Source organism: Triticum urartu, chromosome 7A (assembly GCF_056163025.1).
Source record: "Triticum urartu cultivar PI428250 chromosome 7A, HENAU_Tu73, whole genome shotgun sequence".
In the NCBI taxonomy this organism is placed as follows: Eukaryota; Viridiplantae; Streptophyta; class Magnoliopsida; order Poales; family Poaceae; genus Triticum; species Triticum urartu.
In genome coordinates, this window is record NC_141879.1 from 706,384,337 (window position 1) to 706,406,087 (window position 21,751).

The 21,751-nt window shown below is 46.2% G+C and overlaps 2 non-coding genes across 2 annotated transcripts; both read left to right on the forward strand.

Moving 5' to 3' along the window:
• Nucleotides 1-16,689: 16,689 nt before the first annotated feature.
• Nucleotides 16,690-16,884, forward strand: LOC125526234 (U2 spliceosomal RNA). Its single transcript, XR_007291643.2, has one exon. It is a non-coding gene; the product is annotated as a U2 spliceosomal RNA (small nuclear RNA).
• A 4,367-nt stretch (nucleotides 16,885-21,251) lies between these two features.
• Nucleotides 21,252-21,450, forward strand: LOC125526236 (U2 spliceosomal RNA). Its single transcript, XR_007291645.2, has one exon. It is a non-coding gene; the product is annotated as a U2 spliceosomal RNA (small nuclear RNA).
• Nucleotides 21,451-21,751: the final 301 nt, after the last annotated feature.

Below are 21,751 nucleotides of genomic sequence, written 5' to 3' on the forward strand. Positions count from 1 at the left end.
TAATAAGGCGCTACAGCTAACGTATAGCAGTAGCGCCTGTTGTCCCACGCTACTGCTATACATGAATAGCTGTAGCGCTCTTTAGAAAAGGGCGCTCCTGATATTATCTGCAGCGCTGTTTACTGGGAAGCGCTACTGGTAAGGCGGCACTACTGCTAAATTTCCCCCCTCGCTACTACTAGTTTTATTAGTTTTTTCCCTGCATATTTGTTTTGTATTTGAATAGGCTTTATACAATAATCTTTAGCATATCATACACATACAAATGTATCATAGCATATATATACAATTAGTCTCATCAAATCATGTCATCATCATAATCATCATCCAACACAAAGTGGTCTCTCGTCATCATCTCAAAAATAGCGATACAAGTCTCGATTACTTGCAAATACAACGTCATCCATCTGAACAATGATATACGCGAGAAGAGCTATCACTTTGAGTACATGAGTTCGTATCCCTCTCTCGCATTAGCGTGAACCTAAACTAACTACTGCATGTCGCTCGAAAACCGGAAACCGGTACACCTGGGCCTGACACTCCGACCACTTGTCTTATATATACTCCTGGCGTAGCACTTCTTCGCCATATATGATCTATGCACCTGCATCGTCACATGAGTCGATGATATGCAACATATATAGTTGAGCAACAGAAGGAGACAGACATGGCAAAAATAGAAACAACATATCATAAGAATAAATAACAAAGTTCATCGTACCCCAAAATGCCCTAACTAGAGTGATTTTCGCTAGTCGAGGAGGAGGACGGTTTAATTACATCACAAATAAAGTTTCACCGTGCATAACTCAAAGTTTTTTCATACAGAAAGTATGGACTAAACGGACACATTGTCATATATCGACAATCACTCCAACATGTCGTTCCATCCATCCAAGTCAGGGAGACAGTCCTTGAGCTTAGTGAAAGGCTTCATGTCGAGACGTTGAGAAGCTATCCATGTTCGGACGTCTTCCCGCGACATTTGTCCTTCTCCGTAGAACATCCCTGTTTTTCCGACGACCTCCTTCATGATGATTTGGGCAAGTTCGCGCTGGATGTTATAGAACTCAGCTCGAAGTCGATGATCCTCGATATCTCCTATGTCCTTTGCCCATTGCAGAATATGGGCATCGCCGGATCTAGGTGACATGCGAAGGTTCTGGTGATCCCGTCTGTACTCCAGCATGTGGTGTAGGACATAGAATCCATCATTAAGAGAATCGTTCGGTTGCTGGATGCAGCAGAAGTCGGTCTTATGGCCGAAGGCGGCCCTGCTGCCCCTTGTCTTCTTGTCCCTGACCTCTCCACCCCTTGCTTGGTAGTAAAACATAGCACTGTCGAGAACATCCTTGATGTGGGTGTAATCCTTTTTGTGAATGTTCTTCGACGAGTCCAAGTAAAGAGCGTGGGAGAATCGGGGGTAGAGGATGATGAGGACAGCGCGCCCGCCACTGCGCAAAATAAGTACACCTCAAATTAATTAGCCTCCATCGTGCAAATGAATGATTGAAATCGAAGGAAGGATAGCAGCGCGGGTGACTTACACGGGATGATAAGGCATGAGAATCTCCTCCTTGTCCTTATTCGCGAGCATGAAATTGACGATGTAATCCCTTGCGTATTCACGGTGCTTTGCGCAGACTCCCAAAAAGCCCTCGTGCATGTAGTACGGGTCAGCGACACAGATATTAGATATCTGCACAACCCCGATGATGTAGTTCATGTGTAGGGCATAAAGGCGGACAAACGTAAAATCCAGCTTCTTCACGTGAAACATGTCGAATATGTAATCGAATCGGAGGAAGAACTAATCAGTGGGGAAGTTGTCGACGTACGACATTTGCCGCGGAACGTTAACCACGTAGAGTGGGTATCCTGGATCTTTCGAGGCGATGAGGCCTTTCTCTACCCGCAGCACATCATCATGAAGTCTCCTTAGATCGCCGAATCTAGCCCGTAGCGCTGTTGCAGGTAGGATTGGTTGACCGGGGATATGCCATTTATCCGCATCGGGGTTATCTATACGGTCCTGAAGCCGAGGCTGCTGAGGCGGCTGGATCATAGAATCAATTCTTTTGCCTTGCCTCCCTGTCTTCCTAGACTTCTTTACTACCGGAAGTGTTAGGGAACGTAGTAATTTCAAAATTTTCCTACGCACACGCAAGATCATGGTGATGCATAGCGACGAGAGGGGAGAGTGTGATCTACGTACCCTCGTAGACCGACAGCGGAAGCGTTATGACAACGCGGTTGATGTAGTCGTACGTCTTCACGGCCCGATCGATCAAGCACCGAAACTACGGCGCCTTCGAGTTTTAGCACACGTTCAGTTCGATGACAATCCCCGGACTTCGATCCAGCAAAGTGTCGGGGAAGAGTTCCGTCAGCACGACGGCGTGGTGACAATCTTGATGTTCTTGTTGGGTTTCGTAGTAATTTCAAAAAATTTCCTACGCACACGCAAGATCATGGTGATGCATAGCAACGAGAGGGGAGAGTGCTATCTACGTACCCACGCAGACCGACTGCGGAAGCATTGACACAACGTAGAGGAAGTAGTCGTACGTCTTCGCGATCCAACCGATCAAGCACCGAAACTACGTCACCTCCGAGTTCGAGCACACGTTCAGCTCGATGACGATCCCCGGACTCCGATCCAGCAAAGTGTCGGGGAAGAATTCCGTCAGCACGACGGCGTGGTGACGATCTTGATGCACTACAGCAGCAGGGCTTCGCCTAAACTCCGCTACAGTATTATTGAGGAATATGGTGGCTGGGGGCACCGCACACGGCTAAGGAATAGATCACGTGGATCAACTTGTGTGTTCTAGGGTGCCTCTGCCTCAGTATATAAAGGACTAGAGGGGGGGAGGCTGGCCGGCCAAGGTGTGGCGTGCCAGGAGAGTCCTACTCCCTCTGGGAGTAGGATTCCCCCCCCCCCCAATCCTAGTTGGAATAGGATTCGCGGAGGGGGAAAAGAGAGAGAGGGGGCCGGCCACCTCTCCTACTCCTAATAGGACTAGGGGAAGGGGGAGGCGCGCAGCCCATGTAGGGCTGCCTCTTCTCTTTTCCACTAAGGCCCATCATGGCCCATTTAGCTCCTGGGGGGTTCCGGTAACCTTCCCGGTACTCCGGTAAAATCCCGATTTCACCCGGAACACTTCCGATATCCAAACATAGGCTTCCAATATATCAATCTTTACGTCTCGACCATTTCGAGACTCCTCGTCATGTCCGTGATCATATCCGGGACTCCGAACAACCTTCGGTACATCAAAATGCATAAACTCATAATATAACTGTCATCGTAACCTTAAGCGTGCGGACCCTACGGGTTCGAGAACAATGTAGACATGACCGAGACACGTCTCCGGTCAATAACCAATAGCGGGACCTGGATGCCCATATTGGCTCCTACATATTCTACGAAGATCTTTATCGGTCAGACCGCATAACAACATACGTTGTTCCCTTTGTCATCGGTATGTTACTTGTCCGAGATTTGATCGTCGGTATCCAATACCTAGTTCAATCTCGTTACCGGCAAGTCTCTTTACTCGTTTTGTAATACATCATCTCGCAACTAACTCATTAGTTGCAATGCTTGCAAGGCTTATGTGATGTGCATTACCGAGAGGGCCCAGAGATACCTCTCCGACAATCGGAGTGACAAAACCTAATCTCGAAATACGCCAACCCAACATGTACCTTTGGAGACACCTGTAGTACTCCTTTATAATCACCCAGTTACGTTGTGACATTTGGTAGTTCCCAAAGTGTTCCTCCGGTAAACGGGAGTTGCATAATCTCATAGTTATAGGAACATGTATAAGTCATGAAGAAAGCAATAGCAACATACTAAACGATCGGGTGCTAAGCTAATGGAATGGGTCATGTCAATCAGATCATTCTCTTAATGATGTGATCCCGTTAATCAAATAACAACTCATTGCTCATGGTTAGGAAACATAACCATCTTTGATTAACGAGCTAGTCAAGTAGAGGCATACTAGTGACACTTTGTTTGTCTATGTATTCACACATGTATTATGTTTCCGGTTAATACAATTCTAGCATGAATAATAAACATTTATCATGATTATAAGGAAATAATTAATAACTTTATTATTGTCTCTAGGGCATATTTCCTTCAGTCTCCTACTTGCACTAGAGTCAATAATCTAGATTATACCGTAATGATTCTAACACCCATGGAGCCTTGGTGCTGATCATGTTTTGCTCGTGGAAGAGGCTTAGTCAACGGGTCTGCAACATTCAGATCCGTATGTATCTTGCAAATCTCTATGTCTCCCACCTGGACTAGATCCCGGATGGAATTGAAGCGTCTCTTGATGTGCTTGGTTCTCTTGTGAAATCTGGAGTCCTTTGCCAAGGCAATTGCACTAGTATTGTCACAAAAGATTTTCATTGGACCCGATGCACTAGGTATGACACCTAGATCGGATATGAACTCCTTCATCCAGACTCCTTCGTTCGCTGCTTTCGAAGCAGCTATGTACTCCGCTTCACATGTAGATCCTGCTACGATGCTTTGTTTAGAACTGCACCAACTGACAGCTCCACCGTTTAATGTAAACACGTATCCGGTTTGCGATTTAGAATCGTCCGGATCAGTGTCAAAGCTTGCATCAACGTAACCTTTTACGATGAGCTCTTTGTCACCTCCATATACGAGAAACATATCCTTAGTCCTTTTCAGGTATTTCAGGATGTTCTTGACCGCTGTCCAGTGATCCACTCCTGGATTACTTTGGTACCTCCCTGCTAGACTTATAGCAAGGCACACATCGGGTCTGGTACACAGCATTGCATACATGATAGATCCTATGGCTGATGCATAGGGAACATCTTTCATATTCTCTCTATCTTCTGCAGTGGTCGGGCATTGAGTCTTACTCAACTTCACACCTTGTAACACAGGCAAGAATCCTTTCTTTGCTTGATCCATTTTGAACTTCTTCAAAATCTTGTCAAGGTATGTGCTTTGTGAAAGTCCAATTAAGCGTCTTGATCTATCTCTATAGATCTTTATGCCTAATATGTAAGCAGCTTCACCGAGGTCTTTCATTGAAAAACTCTTATTCAAGTATCCCTTTATGCTATCCAGAAATTCTATATCATTTCCAATTAGTAATATGTCATCCACATATAATATCAGAAATGCTACAGAGCTCCCACTCACTTTCTTGTAAATACAGGCTTCTCCGAAAGTCTGTATAAAACCAAATGCTTTGATCACACTATCAAAGCGTTTATTCCAACTCCGAGAGGCTTGCACCAGTCCATAAATGGATCGCTGGAGCTTGCACACTTTGTTAGCTCCTTTTGGATCGACAAAACCTTCTGGTTGCATCATATACAACTCTTCTTCCAGAAATCCATTCAGGAATGCAGTTTTGACATCCATTTGCCAAATTTCATAATCATAAAATGCGGCAATTGCTAACATGATTCGGACGGACTTAAGCATCGCTACGGGTGAGAAGGTCTCATCGTAGTCAATCCCTTGAACTTGCCGAAAACCTTTCGCGACAAGTCGAGCTTTGTAGACAGTAACATTACCATCAGCGTCAGTCTTCTTCTTAAAGATCCATTTATTCTCAATTGCTTGCCGATCATCGGGCAAGTCAACCAAAGTCCATACTTTGTTCTCATACATGGATCCCGTCTCAGATTTCATGGCTTCAAGCCACTTTGCGGAATCTGGGCTCACCATCGCTTCTTCATAGTTCGTAGGTTCATCATGATCTAGTAGCATGATTTCCCGAACAGGATTACCGTACCACTCTGGCGCGGATCTTACTCTGGTTGATCTACGAGGTTCAGTAGTATCTTGATCTGAAGTTTCATGATCATTATCATTGGCTTCCTCACTAACTGGTGTAGGTGTCATTGAAACAGTTTTCTGTGATGAACTACTTTCCAGTAAGGGAGCAGGTATAGTTACCTCGTCAAGTTCTACTTTCCTCCCACTCACTTCTTTCGAGAGAAACTCCTTCTCTAGAAAGGATCCATTCTTAGCAACGAATGTTTTGCCTTCGGATCTGTGATAGAAGGTGTACCCAACAGTCTCCTTTGGGTATCCTATGAAGACACATTTCTCCGATTTGGGTTCGAGCTTATCAGGTTGAAGTTTTTTCACATAAGCATCGCAGCCCCAAACTTTAAGAAACGACAACTTTGGTTTCTTGCCAAACCACAGTTCATAAGGCGTCGTCTCAACGGATTTTGATGGTGCCCTATTTAACGTGAATGTGGCCGTCTCTAGAGCGTATCCCCAAAACGATAGCGGTAAATCAGTAAGAGACATCATAGATCGCACCATATCTAGTAAAGTACGATTACGACGTTCGGACACACCATTACGCTGTGGTGTTCCGGGTGGCGTGAGTTGCGAAACTATTCCACAATTTTTCAAATGTACACCAAACTCGTAACTCAAATATTCTCCTCCACGATCAGATCGTAGAAATTTTATTTTCTTTTTACGATGATTTTCAACTTCACTCTGAAATTCTTTAAACTTTTCAAATGTTTCAGACTTATGTTTCATTAAGTAGATATACCCATATCTGCTTAAGTCATCTGTGAAGGTGAGAAAATAACGATATCCGCCACGAGCCTCAATATTCATCGGACCACATACATCGGTATGTATGATTTCCAACAAATCTGTTTCTCTCTCCATTGTACCGGAGAACGGCGTTTTAGTCATCTTGCCCATGAGGCACGGTTCGCAAGTACCAAGTGATTCATAATCAAGTGGTTCCAAAAGTTCATCAGTATGGAGTTTCTTCATGCGCTTTACACCGATATGACCTAAACGACAGTGCCACAAATAAGTTGCACTTTCATTATCAACTCTGCATCTTTTGGCTTCAACATTATGAATATGTGTATCACTACTATCGAGATTCATCAAAAATAGACCACTTTTCAAAGGTGCATGACCATAAAAGATATTACTCATATAAATAGAACAACCATTATTCTCTGATTTAAATGAATAACCGTCTCGCATCAAACAAGATCCAGATATAATGTTCATGCTCAACGCTGGCACCAAATAACAATTATTTAGGTCTAATATTAATCCTGAAGGTAGATGTAGAGGTAGCGTGCCGACCGCGATCACATCGACTTTGGAACCGTTTCCCACGCGCATCGTCACCTCGTCCTTTGCCAGTGCCCGCTTATTCCGTAGTCCCTGTTTCGAGTTGCAAATATTAGCAACAGAACCAGTATCAAATACCTAGGTGCTACTGCGAGCTCTAGTAAGGTACACATCAATAACATGTATATCACATATACCTTTGTTCACCTTGCCATCCTTCTTATCCGCCAAATACTTGGGGCAGTTCCGCTTCCAGTGACCAGTCTGCTTGCAGTAGAAGCACTCAGTTTCAGGCTTAGGTCCAGACTTGGGTTTCTTCTCCTGAGCAGCAACTTGCTTGCTGTTCTTCTTGAAGTTCCCCTTCTTTTTCCCTTTGCCCTTTTTCTTGAAACTAGTGGTCTTGTTAACCATCAACACTTGATGCTCCTTCTTGATTTCTACCTCCGCAGCTTTTAGCATTGCGAAGAGCTCGGGAATAGTCTTGTTCATCCCTTGCATATTGCAGTTCATCACGAAGCTCTTGTAGCTTGGTGGCAGTGATTGGAGAATTCTGTCAATGACGCAATCATATGGAAGATTAACTCCCAATTGAATCAAGTGATTATTATATCCAGACATTTTGAGTATATGCTCACTGACAAAACTGTTCTCCTCCATCTTGCAGCTATAGAACTTATTGGAGACTTCATATCTCTCAATCCGGGCATTTGCTTGAAATATTAACTTCAACTCCTGGAACATCTCATATGCTCCATGACGTTCAAAACGTCGTTGAAGTCCCGGTTCTAAGCCGTAAAGCATGGCACACTGAACTATCGAGTAGTCATCAGCTTTGCTCTGCCAGACGTTCATAACATCCGGCGTTGCTCCTGCAGCAGGCCTGGTACCCAGCGGTGCTTCCAGGACGTAATTCTTCTGTGCAACAATGAGGATAATCCTCAAGTTACGGACCCAGTCCGTGTAATTGCTACCATCATCTTTCAACTTTGCTTTCTCAAGGAATGCATTAAAATTCAACGGAACAACAGCACGAGCCATCTATCTACAATCAACATAAACAAGCAAGATACTATCAGGGACTAAGTTCATGATAAATTTAAGTTCAATTAATCATATTACTTAAGAACTCCCACTTAGATAGACATCCCTCTAATCTTCTAAGTGATCACGTGATCCAAATCAACTAAACCATAACCGATCATCACGTGAGATGGAGTAGTTTTCAATGGTGAACATCGTTATGTTGATCATATCTACTATATGATTCACGCTCGACCTTTCGATCTTCGTGTTCCAAGGCCATATCTGCATATGCTAGGCTCGTCAAGTTTAACCTGAGTATTCTGCGTGTGCAAAAACTGGCTTGCACCCGTTGTAGATGGACGTAGAGCTTATCACACCCGATCATCACGTGGTGTCTAGGCACGACGAACTTTGGCAACGGTGCATACTCAGGGAGAACACTTCTTGATAATTTAGTGAGAGATCATCTTATAATGCTACCGTCAATCAAAGAAAGATAAGATGCATAAAAGATAAACATCACATGCAATCAATATAAGTGATATGATATGGCCATCATCATCTTGTGCTTGTGATCTCCATCTTCGAAGCACCGGCGTGATCACCATCGTCACCGGCGCGACACCTTGATCTCCATCGTAGCATCATTGTCGTCTCGCCAATCTTATGCTTCCACGACTATCACTACCGCTTAGTAATAAAGTAAAGCATTACATCGCGATTGCATTGCATACAATAAAGCGACAACCATATGGCTCCTGCCAGTTGCCGATAACTCGGTTACAAAACATGATCATCTCATACAATAAAATTCAGCATCATGTCTTGACCATATCACATCACAACATGCCCTGCAAAAACAAGTTAGACGTCCTCTACTTTGTTGTTGCAAGTTTTACGTGGCTGCTACGGGCTTAAGCAAGAACCAATCTCACCTACGCATCAAAACCACAACGATAGTTTGTCAAATAGACTCCGTTTTAACCTTCGCAAGGACCGGGCGTAGTCACACTTGGTTCAACTAAAGTTGGAGAAACAGTCGCCCGCAAGCCACCTGTGTGCAAAGCACGTCGGGGGAACCGGTCTCGTGTAAGCGTACGCGTAATGTTGGTCCGGGTCGTCTCATCCAACAATACCGCCGAACCAAAGTATGACATGCTGGTAGGCAGTATGACTTGTATCGCCCACAACTCACTTGTGTTCTACTCGTGCATATAACATCAACATAAATAACCTAGGCTCGGATGCCACTGTTGGGTTTCGTAGTAATTTCAAAAAATTTCCTACGCACACGCAAGATCATGGTGATGCATAGCAACGAGAGGGGAGAGTGCTGTCTACGTACCCACGCAGACCGACTGCGGAAGCGTTGACACAACGTAGAGGAAGTAGTCGTACGTCTTCGCGATCCAACCGATCAAGCACCGAAACTACGGCACCTCCGAGTTCGAGCACACGTTCAGATCGATGACGATCCCCGGACTCCGATCCAGCAAAGTGTCGGGGAAGAATTCCGTCAGCACGACGGCGTGGTGACGATCTTGATGCACTACAGCAGCAGGGCTTCGCCTAAACTCCGCTACAGTATTATCGAGGAATATGGTGGCTGGGGGCACCGCACACGGCTAAGGAATAGATCACGTGGATCAACTTGTGTGTTCTAGGGTGCCTCTGCCTCAGTATATAAAGGACTAGAGGGGGGGAGGCTGGCCGGCCAAGGTGTGGCGTGCCAGGAGAGTCCTACTCCCTCCGGGAGTAGGATCCCCCCCCCCCCAATCCTAGTTGGAATAGGATTCGCGGAGGGGGAAAAGAGAGAGAGGGGGCCGGCCACCTCTCCTACTCCTAATAGGACTAGGGGAAGGGGGAGGCGCGCAGCCCATGTAGGGCTGCCTCTTCTCTTTTCCACTAAGGCCCATCATGGCCCATTTAGCTCCCGGGGGGTTCCGGTAACCTTCCCGGTACTCCGGTAAAATCCCGATTTCACCCGGAACACTTCCGATATCCAAACATAGGCTTCCAATATATCAATCTTTACGTCTCGACCATTTCGAGACTCCTCGTCATGTCCGTGATCATATCCGGGACTTCGAAAAACCTTCGGTACATCAAAATGCATAAACTCATAATATAACTGTCATCGTAACCTTAAGCATGCGGACCCTACGGGTTCGAGAACAATGTAGACATGACCGAGACACGTCTCCGGTCAATAACCAATAGCGGGACCTGGATGCCCATATTGGCTCCTACATATTCTACGAAGATCTTTATCGGTCAGACCGCATAACAACATACGTTGTTCCCTTTGTCATCGGTATGTTACTTGCCCGAGATTCGATCGTCGGTATCCAATACCTAGTTCAATCTCGTTACCGGCAAGTCTCTTTACTCGTTCTGTAATACATCATCTCGCAACTAACTCATTAGTTGCAATGCTTGCAAGGCTTATGTGATGTGCATTACCGAGAGGGCCCAGAGATACCTCTCCGACAATCGGAGTGACAAAACCTAATCTCGAAATACGCCAACCCAACATGTACCTTTGGAGACACCTGTAGTACTCCTTTATAATCACCCAGTTACGTTGTGACGTTTGGTAGTTCCCAAAGTGTTCCTCCGGTAAACGGGAGTTGCATAATCTCATAGTTATAGGAACATGTATAAGTCATGAAGAAAGCAATAGCAACATACTAAACGATCGGGTGCTAAGCTAATGGAATGGGTCATGTCAATCAGATCATTCTCTTAATGATGTGATCCCGTTAATCAAATAACAACTCATTGCTCATGGTTAGGAAACATAACCATCTTTGATTAATGAGCTAGTCAAGTAGAGGCATACTAGTGACACTTGGTTTGTCTATGTATTCACACATGTATTATGTTTCCGGTTAATACAATTCTAGCATGAATAATAAACATTTATCATGATTATTAGGAAATAATTAATAACTTTATTATTGCCTCTAGGGCATATTTCCTTCAGTTCTACCGTCGCAGGGCTTCGCCTAAGCACCGCTACAATATTATCGAGGAGTATGGTGGAAGGGGGCACCGCACACGGCTAAGAAAACGATCACGTGGATCAACTTGTGTGTCTAGGGGTGCCCCCTTCCCCTGTATATAAAGGAGCAAGGGGAGGAGGCCGGTCGGCCCTATGGCGCGCCAAGGAGGAGTCCTCCTCCTAGTAGGAGTAGGACTCCCCTCTTTCCTACTCCTACTAGGAGGGGAAAGGAAGGGGGAGAGGGAGAAGGAAAGGGGGGCGCCGCCCCCCTCTCCTAGTCCAATTCGGACCAGAGGGGGAGGGGGCGCGCGGCCCACCCTGGTCGCCCCTCTCTCTCCACTAAGGCCCATAAGGCCCATTACTTCTCCCGAGGGGGTTCCGGTAACCCTCCGGCACTCCGGTTTCTCCGAAATCACCCGGAACACTTCCGGTGTCCGAATATAGTCGTCCAATATATCAATCTTTATGTCTCGACCATTTCGAGACTCCTCGTCATGTCCGTGATCACATCCGGGACTCCGAACTAACTTCGGTACATCAAAACTCATAAACTCATAATATAACTGTCATCGAAACCTTAAGCGTGCGGACCCTACAGGTTCGAGAACAATGTAGACATGACCGAGACATGTCTCCGGTCAATAACCAATAGCGGAACCTGGATGCTCATATTGGTTACCACATATTCTATGAAGATCTTTATCGGTCAGACCGCATAACAACATACATTGTTCCCTTTGTCATCGGTATGTTACTTGCCCGAGATTCGATCGTCGGTATCTTAATACCTAGTTGAATCTCGTTACCGGCAAGTCTCTTTACTCGTTCCGTAATACATCATCTCACAACTAACTCATTAGTTGCAATGCTTGCAAGGCTTATGTGATGTGCATTACCGAGAGGGCCCAGAGATACCTCTCCGACAATCGGAGTAACAAATCCTAATCTCGAAATACGGCAACCCAACATTTACCTTTGGAGACACCTGTAGAGCTCCTTTATAATCACCCAGTTACGTTGTGATGTTTGGCAGCACACAAAGTGTTCCTCCGGCAAACGGGAGTTGCATAATCTCATAGTCATAGGAACATGTATAAGTCATGAAGAAAGCAATAGCAACACACTAAACAATCGGGTGCTAAGCTAATGGAATGGGTCATGTCAATCACATCATTCTCCTAATAATGTGATCCCGTTAATCAAATGACAACACATGTCTATGGTTAGGAAACATAACCATCTTTGATTAACGAGCTAGTCAAGTAGAGGCATACTAGTGACGTTTAGTTTGTCTATGTATTCACACAAGTATTATGTTTCCGGATAACAATTCTAGCATGAATAATAAACATTTATCATGATATAAGGAAATAAAATAATAACATTATTATTGCCTCTAGAGCATATTTCCTTCAGGAAGGTCGTCCATAATACGTTGAGACGGCAATTCAGGCACCGACTCATGACGCTCAAACCCTGAGGAGGCGCCAGTATAGACATGCTGTTCAGCGCCATCATCGTCCTCATCCTCATCCATGGCGACGTCATCAGCGACTAATGGAGCCTCCTCCTTACCCCGTCCGCTATCACCCAACCCGACACCCGACGCTAATTGGGTAGGTGGGGTGTTGATGTTCATACCTTGCTGAGGCTGCGTGCTCGTGGGTGTGCTCCCGGCCGCCTCCAGACGAAGCAGACTCTTTGTCCACAACAGGACCCACCCATTGCAACAATCACCAAGCCGCCGCGGTGTCTCGTCGTCATCCCCCGCTAGTATTGGAGGAGGCAAATTCTCGTGGCCCGGTTCGACACTGGCCACGGAAACCTTGAAGACGTTCGGAGGGTCGGCCGGCTGTGGAACAATGGTTCCTTTGGCTTCATTATCGTCGCCTTCCCCACGTCCACCTTCTGGTCGCCGATGGTGTACAATATGGTGCACGGGGTTTCGTCGGCCTGCAAAGAAAAGTCTGCGACATGAGACATCCGAAAGGCAACGAAAACGGGAGATTATACATTTATATTGAAGGGGGCCGGTGTGACAGATACCGTGAGGGCATCGAGCTCAGCCAAAGATGAAGCACCACCGAGCACGTCCGGTGCGGGAGCCGGTGCGGGAGCAGGTGCTGGTGCAACGCTAGTCGAGCTGCTCTCCAAGAAGTCGGCAAGGGGAAAGTCCTCTGCGTTTTTTCTGGATTTTGCCTTGTCCAAGTGATAACGCCCGTCACCAAGGAAGTAGACAAATCTGCAACCACCTGTTTTGCGGCAGCTACCGCTGTTGCGACTGTCTGAGATGATTTCTTTTCAACCGCAATCTCAACCTTCTTATCGATGTTTTCTTCAGTTAACCTCCGTCTTTCCTTTCTCTCCTCTGTGGTCTCACGGTAGTACTTCTTCCACGTGGCGCCGTCTCCGACACCGTGCACGCGTCCATACGACGGTCGAGTATCCACCGGTTGTCGTTTCAATATGTTCAACGCCTGGTTGAATGGAGTGTCCCACTTGGGCCTCGCCAATGCCTTAGACGGCGAGTCGCTTTCAGCCGCAATCTGGTGCTGCTCTTTCTGCAAAAGGCACAAGGATCGTTTACAAATATGACTAACGTGTGCAGTCGAATTGATCAGAAACTAAAATTACCAGCAGTCTCATGAACTCCGTAATGACCGGTGTTGTCTCGTAAACCTTCACTGGGTCCCAACGGTGCCGGGCCCTCAGGACGTCACGCTCCTGCGGGACGGTGAAATCCGCCAAGGGGTCTGGGATGCCAAGACTCGCGGCTTCCGCGTCCTCCTTGGCCCATTTGGACCTCTTTCCGCCGTAACCACGACTTCCGAGGTGGTGGCTCCCAATGTTCCTCTCTTGAAGCCCCTTCATGTACTGAGACTTTTTTTTTTGGCAGCTTCGGCCTCGCAAGCCTCCTTGAATATTTGAAACTGCTCTTCCGTGATTGTCGGATTATTCTTTACAATCTCGGAGTAGGGTTCCTTCTTGTCGATGATCTTTGCTTTCACTCGATTTTTCCAGGCGGCCAACGCATTGCTAAACTTGGTCATGGCGTGTTTGTTTATCTTCTTCATTGCCGGGTCCTCATCTGGATCTTCATAATCCTTCTCATTTCGGCCTGGGAACAAGAATATCTGGTGAAACTTATTTAGGAGGGAGCTCCTCATATTTTCTATCTTCGGTAGTTTCTGATCGTTGATGGTGGCGGTTGTCCGTACGATGCAGCCTATTTGATTGCCGTAGCATCGACGCGCTTCCTCGGGCGCCTTTGGCTCAAAATTGCCGCCGTCCACCTCCGTGACCACCAGTCTAGTAGTCTTGAGTTTGTTAGGAAGTCGTTGCCTCTTTGCTTTCGGTTCTATACCGGCTCCGCTCCCCGAGGCAGCGCCGGTCTCAGTCTCAGCGCCGGTCTCGATGCCGGTCTGAGTCTCAGCGCCGGTCTCAGTCTCAACACCGGTCTGCGTGTTGGTCTCAGTCCCCGATGCCACCGGTTGATCGTCGGCAAGGCTAAAAAATTCGTCTGCCACCCGGTAGACGTCGTCGCAATCACCAGAACCCTGTCCTTCATCGTTGCCAGCCATGTTTCCTACGATTAAATCTAGTAAATTAATTCTAGACCTAATAAAATGAATAATGACATACAAAAGGCCTATGTTTTGCAGGAACGTTGACTCCTTCCTGGTGCGGCAAATCTCGGGCACTCGATATGTCCTAGTTTGTAGCACAAGTCATGCCGAAATTCACGGAAAATTTCGGCATGACCTTTGCTAAAAAGTGGACAAATCGAGAACCTGAAATTTGCCAGAACGGAAATGAATCAACATTCCGGTAAAACATAGGCCACTCAGCTTCATTCCCTGGAAACAACAAAAGGCCACTTGGGCACAATCGAAACATGGGCAAACACAATTGAGGAATTTGCATATATCCTGACCACTTCAAATTTGCATGTCCTATAGCGTCTGACACTTCAAGAAAATCTACACAAATCATACATGCTCTCTCAAACTCAATTCAAAAACCAAATATAGATTATATTTAGTTAACTACTGAACTAAACTTTACTCTAAACTAAACCCTACTTCCCTAATTAACATCTAGTTAAAGAAACTCAATTTAAAAACTAAACCCTACCGAACTAATTAACATCTACATTATCTACTACTTAACATCATCTATTATTACCCTAACTAAAAAACATCAACATTATCTACTAGTTAACATTAACGTCTATTAACTAAAAAGGATGGGTTGGGGGGCTTACAGAGAGGGGAGAGACGGTGGCGGGGAGGTGCTTGGCGACGGAGGTAGGGGCGGGGTGGGCGGGCTCAGGATCGGGACGCAACAGTCTTGGCGGGCTCGGAGGCGGTGTGGTCGAGGGCGGCGGCGAGGTCGAGGGAGGCGACGGTGAGGTCGAGGGCGGCCCGAGAGGCGGCGGCGGTGAGGCTGGGCGGCCTCGGGCGGCGGCCATGAGGATGAGCGCGGCGTCGACGCCGGCAGGAGACGACGGCGAAGTGGGGGCGACGGCGAAGTGGGGGAGACGTTGGCGAAGCGAGGGATCGATTTGGGGGAGAAGTGGTGGCCGGGAGGAAACCGTTTTTTCTTAAGTCAAAAGTAACGGTAGCACGTTACAGAAAACACGCTATAGCTAAGGTAGCTATAGCGCGTTTCAGAGAGCGCGCTACTGCTACGTTTTCATCATTTTTTCCCTTTTTCATTTATTTTTCTTTACATTTTATATTTTTCCTTTCTCCTTTTTCTATTTTTTTCATTGTCATTTACTTTTCTATTCGTTTTTCATCTCATTTTCTTTTCGTTAGCAATAGCGATTTACACATAAACGCGCTGCTATAAGTTTATTAGCGGCATCGTGGTTTTTGGAAGATCACTACTACTATGTGTAGCCCATCGGCTAAGTGATTGGAATTTTAGTAGTAGCGAGTTTTCGGTGAGACGCGCTACTGATATATGTCCATCTGCAGCGCGCTTATTTTGCACGCGCTACTGCTATCTAGCAGTAGCGTGCTCTTTTAACAAGCGCTACTGCTAAAGTTCTGTGTATAACATTTTCTCTAGTAGTGTGTGCAGCGCCTGAGAGCTAGGCGCCATACTATACAGTGTAGCGCCTAGCTTCTAGGCGTTGCACTAGTGGTTGCTTCATTTTGTAATGCAACCACTAGTGCAGTGCCTGAGAGCTAGGCACCACACTATATAGTGCAGCGCCTAGCTCTTAGGCTCTGCACAATGACTTAGCAATTTTTAGGCAGTCTGCAACGCTGGCCAGGCGTGTAGCGCCTATCTGTGAGGCGTTGCACAGTGTAGTGTGGCGCCTTTGTATCGGGCGTCACACAAAAAGATCAGCCACGTGAAATAGTTTCACGAGCAGTTCATTCTGTGATTTAATTTTGTCCACAGGTCAAATTTGCCAAACGAAGCATGATGGCCTCGCTAGCTACTACCAAAAGAGAAAGAATGAAGAGTTTGTTAATTGATCTGCATGAGAAGAAGTGCTCTCATTTGCATATCTTTCTCGGCCTCTTGGCTAAGATCAAATGTAGCATATGTTCTTATCAGTTTAATATCTGATATGTGGATTTACACATCCATGAGATATTAAGTGATCTTTTTATGAGGGAGAATTTGTCTATGTAGCATGCTACATGGACGGTTCTCACCAGAGTCTCATTTGCACGGTCCAGAGGGACATTGCTACTGCAGCATTGCTTCGGGGCTCAGAGACCGGAGTGAAGTACAGAAGGGAGACATGTACGTCCTCGCAGTCACACCCCCCTCTCCTCTCAAGCACGCTAGCTCCTTCCATTGCAGGAGAGCTCCGTGTCATATGTGACTGTTGTTTGGAGCGGAGCGAGACGCCCGATCAGTCCAGTCTAGCTCGCTTGCTTTGCTGCACCCAGCCGCAACCTCTGCCTACCGGTGCCTCCACGCATAGACGATGGAACTCCCATCAGCGCCACCAGTTCTTCTGCTCAACAATTTTTATATACTCCGTTTCTGCTCCGTCACACCCGCATGTCGGCTCGGCGTCCCGTCCGCTCACGCTTTCTTCATTCCATCCATCTTTGACTGGGAGGTGGGAATGTAAGATGATGGGTTTTTCTGCTACTTAAGTAGCAGTAGAAGTTTTATTAAGGGTTTGTTTGGATCTTAGGCTGCATTTTTCTTCCACGTGCGAAATGGATTGTGTCGCTCCATGCTTACCAATAACAGGAGTTTTGGCACCCGAACCCGTCAGATTTAATTGAGTCTCGGACTCCCAGTTTATCGTTTCACAAACGAAAATACCAAAAAAGAAACAAAGTACATACAGCAGTCGACCGACATGGCTGAAAAAAAAAGGTTCAGACAAATGGAGCTGCCGTTCAGATAGAGCAGAGGTAGGCCCAAGCATGCATGTTGGTTCAGTGTAACTGTGTAAGAGACAAAAGATAGGATGCAACACGAAAATTGTAAGTATTGATCAGCACGAACGTGCAGCTCTATCGTGGCTAACCAACTCCCAAAGGACCAGCCATGACAATGAAGTACAACGGCTGCAGCGGTGCAGTCAGCTTCGTTCACATTCAGGGTTCAGACCGGAGTGAAGTGCAGACGAGAGACCTGTAGTGTGGAGCGCGACGCTCGAATCCAGCTTGCTTTGCTGCATCCAGCCGCAATCACAACCTCGCCTGAACTATCCGAGAGTCTGGACAGGTCCGCTCGTCGCCCCGTCCATCCACCCTGGACGTGCTCCGGTTTTCCTTCGCTCCGATCCAGCGTGCATCGATTCTTTGACTGGGCGTCATATTATAAGGCGATGGATGGTTGGATTTATCTTCCACTACTTGGCACTAGTTTTACTCGAGCTTTTGTTTGGATCTTCCCGATGAAAGAGCAGTCGTTTGGCACGTGAACCTACAAAGCTCGCGACAGATCCCAATTGAATCTCACTGTTGTTGACATGGATTTTAACCAAGATAAAATAAATATATGAACCACATGAAATATAAATTAAAAAACCCGGCAAAAATCCGTTTTATAATGAGAAGAATCAATTAAAAAATATATAATCAATCCCTCAAATTGATGACCCACAAAATAGGCGTATGATATATTTTTGAATGTCGATAGTGCACACATTAAACCAACAATTTTGAAATACAACGAAAATCGTCATGTTTTGTTACGAAGAAAATATAAAGGGCACATGGCTCGCACACATGTGCGCCACTACTAACGGCGAAAATGAAAAAAAATGATGAGGAACACTAATATCACCAAAATGGCAACTACTCCCTCCGTTTTTAAATATTTGTCTTTCTAGACATTTCAAATGACTACTACATACGGATGTATGTAGACATATTTTAGAGTGTAGATTCACTCAAAATGCCTAGAAAGACAAGTATTTAGGAACGGAGGGAGTATATGATAAATGCTTCGACTTTGTTCCATCGACAAAATGAAATATTTAAACGGCGCATAAAAATTATCGTCCCGATGAAATATACGCACGGTGTACTTGGTCAAATATTCAGCTGATTCTAGACTTTAAACTGTTAGCGTCCAACTCGGCCTAGCCCATACTCTACTCATGTTCTGGAAGCCAAGCCAGCCTCACCGGCCTCTGATATTAGATGTTAGCGTCCAACTCGGCCTAACCCACACTCTACTCATGTTTTAGAAACCAAGCCAGCTTCACCGGCCTCTGATATCAGATATTAGCGTCCAACTCGGCCTAGCCCACACTCTACTCATGTTCTGGAAACCAAGCCAGCCTCACCGGCCTCTGATACCAGATGTTAGCGTCCAACTCGGCCTAGCCCACACTCTACTCATGTTCTAGAAACCAAGCAGCCTCACCGGCCTCTGATACCAGATGTTAGCGTCCAACTCGGCCTAGGCCACACTCTATTCATGTTCTGGACGTTTATGCACATACGGGCCAGCATTCAGCGAAGAGCACACTCTATCCCAAAAGCCCGGGTTGAAGTGAGGAAGAAATCTCTCCCTTATAAGCTGGTCATGGCCTCCTCCCACAAGCGAGGTGAAACTAAACCGAGCCAGCCTCACCGGCCTACAGCAGCCCTAACACTCACTTTGTCCATGAGAAAAGAATATACTCTGGACAAAAGTACGATTCCCACATCACGAGCAGCCCCATGAAACGAAGCATGATGGCGTTGGCTATCTACTACGAGGAGACGAAAGCATGAGGAGCTTGTTGGTAATTAATCTCCAATGATAAGGAGAAACGTTCTTGTCTTATTTCCGAAAAAATACAGGTAAAAATAACTAGGCTTACCTTTCGCAGCTCTGAGAAGAATTTTTTTCCACCCTACAGAAAAGTTGGGTTGGAACCTTTATGTTTTTTCTAGGGCAACGAGATAATCTTGTATTTAGGAAAGGAATTCATCATTTTTTTCTGCCTAGGTCCCGCGTCACTCCCATGTTCCCTCCCCCGCCGTACTGTTCTCCTCATTCCCTTTTTGTTGCCGGAGGATGTCAGCCGACAAAGTCCTCAACTATGAACCGCGGCGACGGGGATCTCTTCATAAGCACATTTCAGGGGCGGCGACACATTGTTCGCGTGCTCGACAATGACAAATTGGCTTTGCGAGGCCGATGGTGGTTCCTCCGTGCGTTAGTTGTTGTGTCGATTTTGGTAGCGTGGTGGGAATAGAGAGTGCACACAACATTTGTTTGTGATTTCGCTCCTTGATCTAGAGTAGCATGGCAGTGCGTGGTGCATGGCGGCGCTATAGCATTAATTGAATATAGTTAAATGGCAATGCTCGGAAACATGCGGGGCTTGCTGGTGGAAGTGTGAGATGGTTCATTGGTTTGGGTCGATTACTCCTCTAGATTGATAGAAGTTTATTTTGTAGCCTGGGTGAAACTGAGTTCCACCATGGGCAATGCCAACAATGATGATGCCCGTGGGCATTGTTCACCTCATGGAGGTGTTGACGCACTCCTTGCACTCTTCTAGGTGCTCCGTGGGAAGTTTCATACATGGCGCATCCCCGGACATGTCAATATGGAAATCTTTGTATCATTTTCACCATTGAAGGCACCGTTCTAAGTCCTTTACCAGTGTCGGTACCAAGCTTGTGCTAGTTTCTGCTCATGATCTACATCTACTGGGCAGCAGGTCTCCCACTAAGGCTTGTGCTAGTTTCTGCTCATGATCTACATCTACTGGGCAGCAGGTCTTCCAGTAAGGCTAGGGATTAGTAGTAAACGACTCATGTAAAAGAGCGCAACATAAAACATCCATGTCGTGTCTCCAAAATAATGCTCAACAGAGGAAAAACGTCAAGGACACCATCATCGCCGATCTGAATCCGAATCTAGGCTTTCGCCCGAAGACAACCAACCAAGTGAGGAAGAGCTTGATGACGACACACTAGAGCAACACCTGCAAGAAGGAAATACGACACCCACGGGAGCCGTTGCGAATGGCATCGACGAAACCTATGCATCCGAACCCACCTTTTTTTGCGTGTGGGACCATAACCATCTTCCATCATGCCTGGATCATAAATAAAGAATTACATGCATAACCTCTTCCTGTCACGACTAGTCGCATCCATGAGGCTTAGATCACCACCTTGTAATCAATACAGAAAAATGAAAGCATGCGAAGAATTTTTTGAGTCTACATTTTTTAAACGTTTTTTAGGGTTTTTTTAATGCCTTTAGTCCATATCTAGAGAAGAATAAAGCTCCTGAGTTTTTCACACAAAATAAAGCTTGCAAGTGTAAAAGGAGAAACAGACCGGCAATATTATACTCTAATTAAGGTCACCTTTTTTTTTGAGAAACTCTAATTAAAGGTCATCTGTTCTCGGTGGAGAATTTGGGCCATGGGTCAGGTGGGCCATCACGTCCTCCTTGGGCTCCGACCCCAGGTTCACCTGACCGGCCCGCGTCGCTGGTTGGACGAGAAGTACGCGAGGCCTTTTGTTTTTCTCGCGGGAACACACATCATCGACTTATTTGAATAATCCCACATCGCCTTTGCAGCTGAGCAGAGGCGGTTCGTAAAGCAATATAATCAGACGCAGGGTCACCGTTCAAAGCATATCTTTCTCGGCCTCTTGGCTAAGATTAAATGTAATATCTGTTCCTATCAGTTTAATATCTGATACATGAATCTACGGGTTCATGAGATATTAAGTTATTTTTTATGGGAGAGGGTTTATCTGTGTAGCTCGCTACATGGATGGTTTTCGTGCGCCGGCCAAGTGTTGCACTAGTGCTTGGAACAGGTGCACCCCAACCAAAACAAAGATTACAATCTTGACCTTGGTTAAGTCCATACACTGGTAGAAAAAGGGCCTGTTGTCCCGGTTTGTAAGGGCCTTTTGTCTCGGTTCTGGAACCGGGTTAGTCCCGGTTCAATCCAGAACCAGGACAGATGGGCCTCCACGTGGCCTGTGCGTGGAGCCCAGACAGGAGACCCTTTGGTCCCGCTTGGTGGCACCAACCGGAACCAATAGGCATCCACGCGTCAGCATTTCTGTGGCTGGGTTTTTTTTTGAGGGGGGGGGGGTTGGGGGGTTAATTTAGGTGTTTCATAT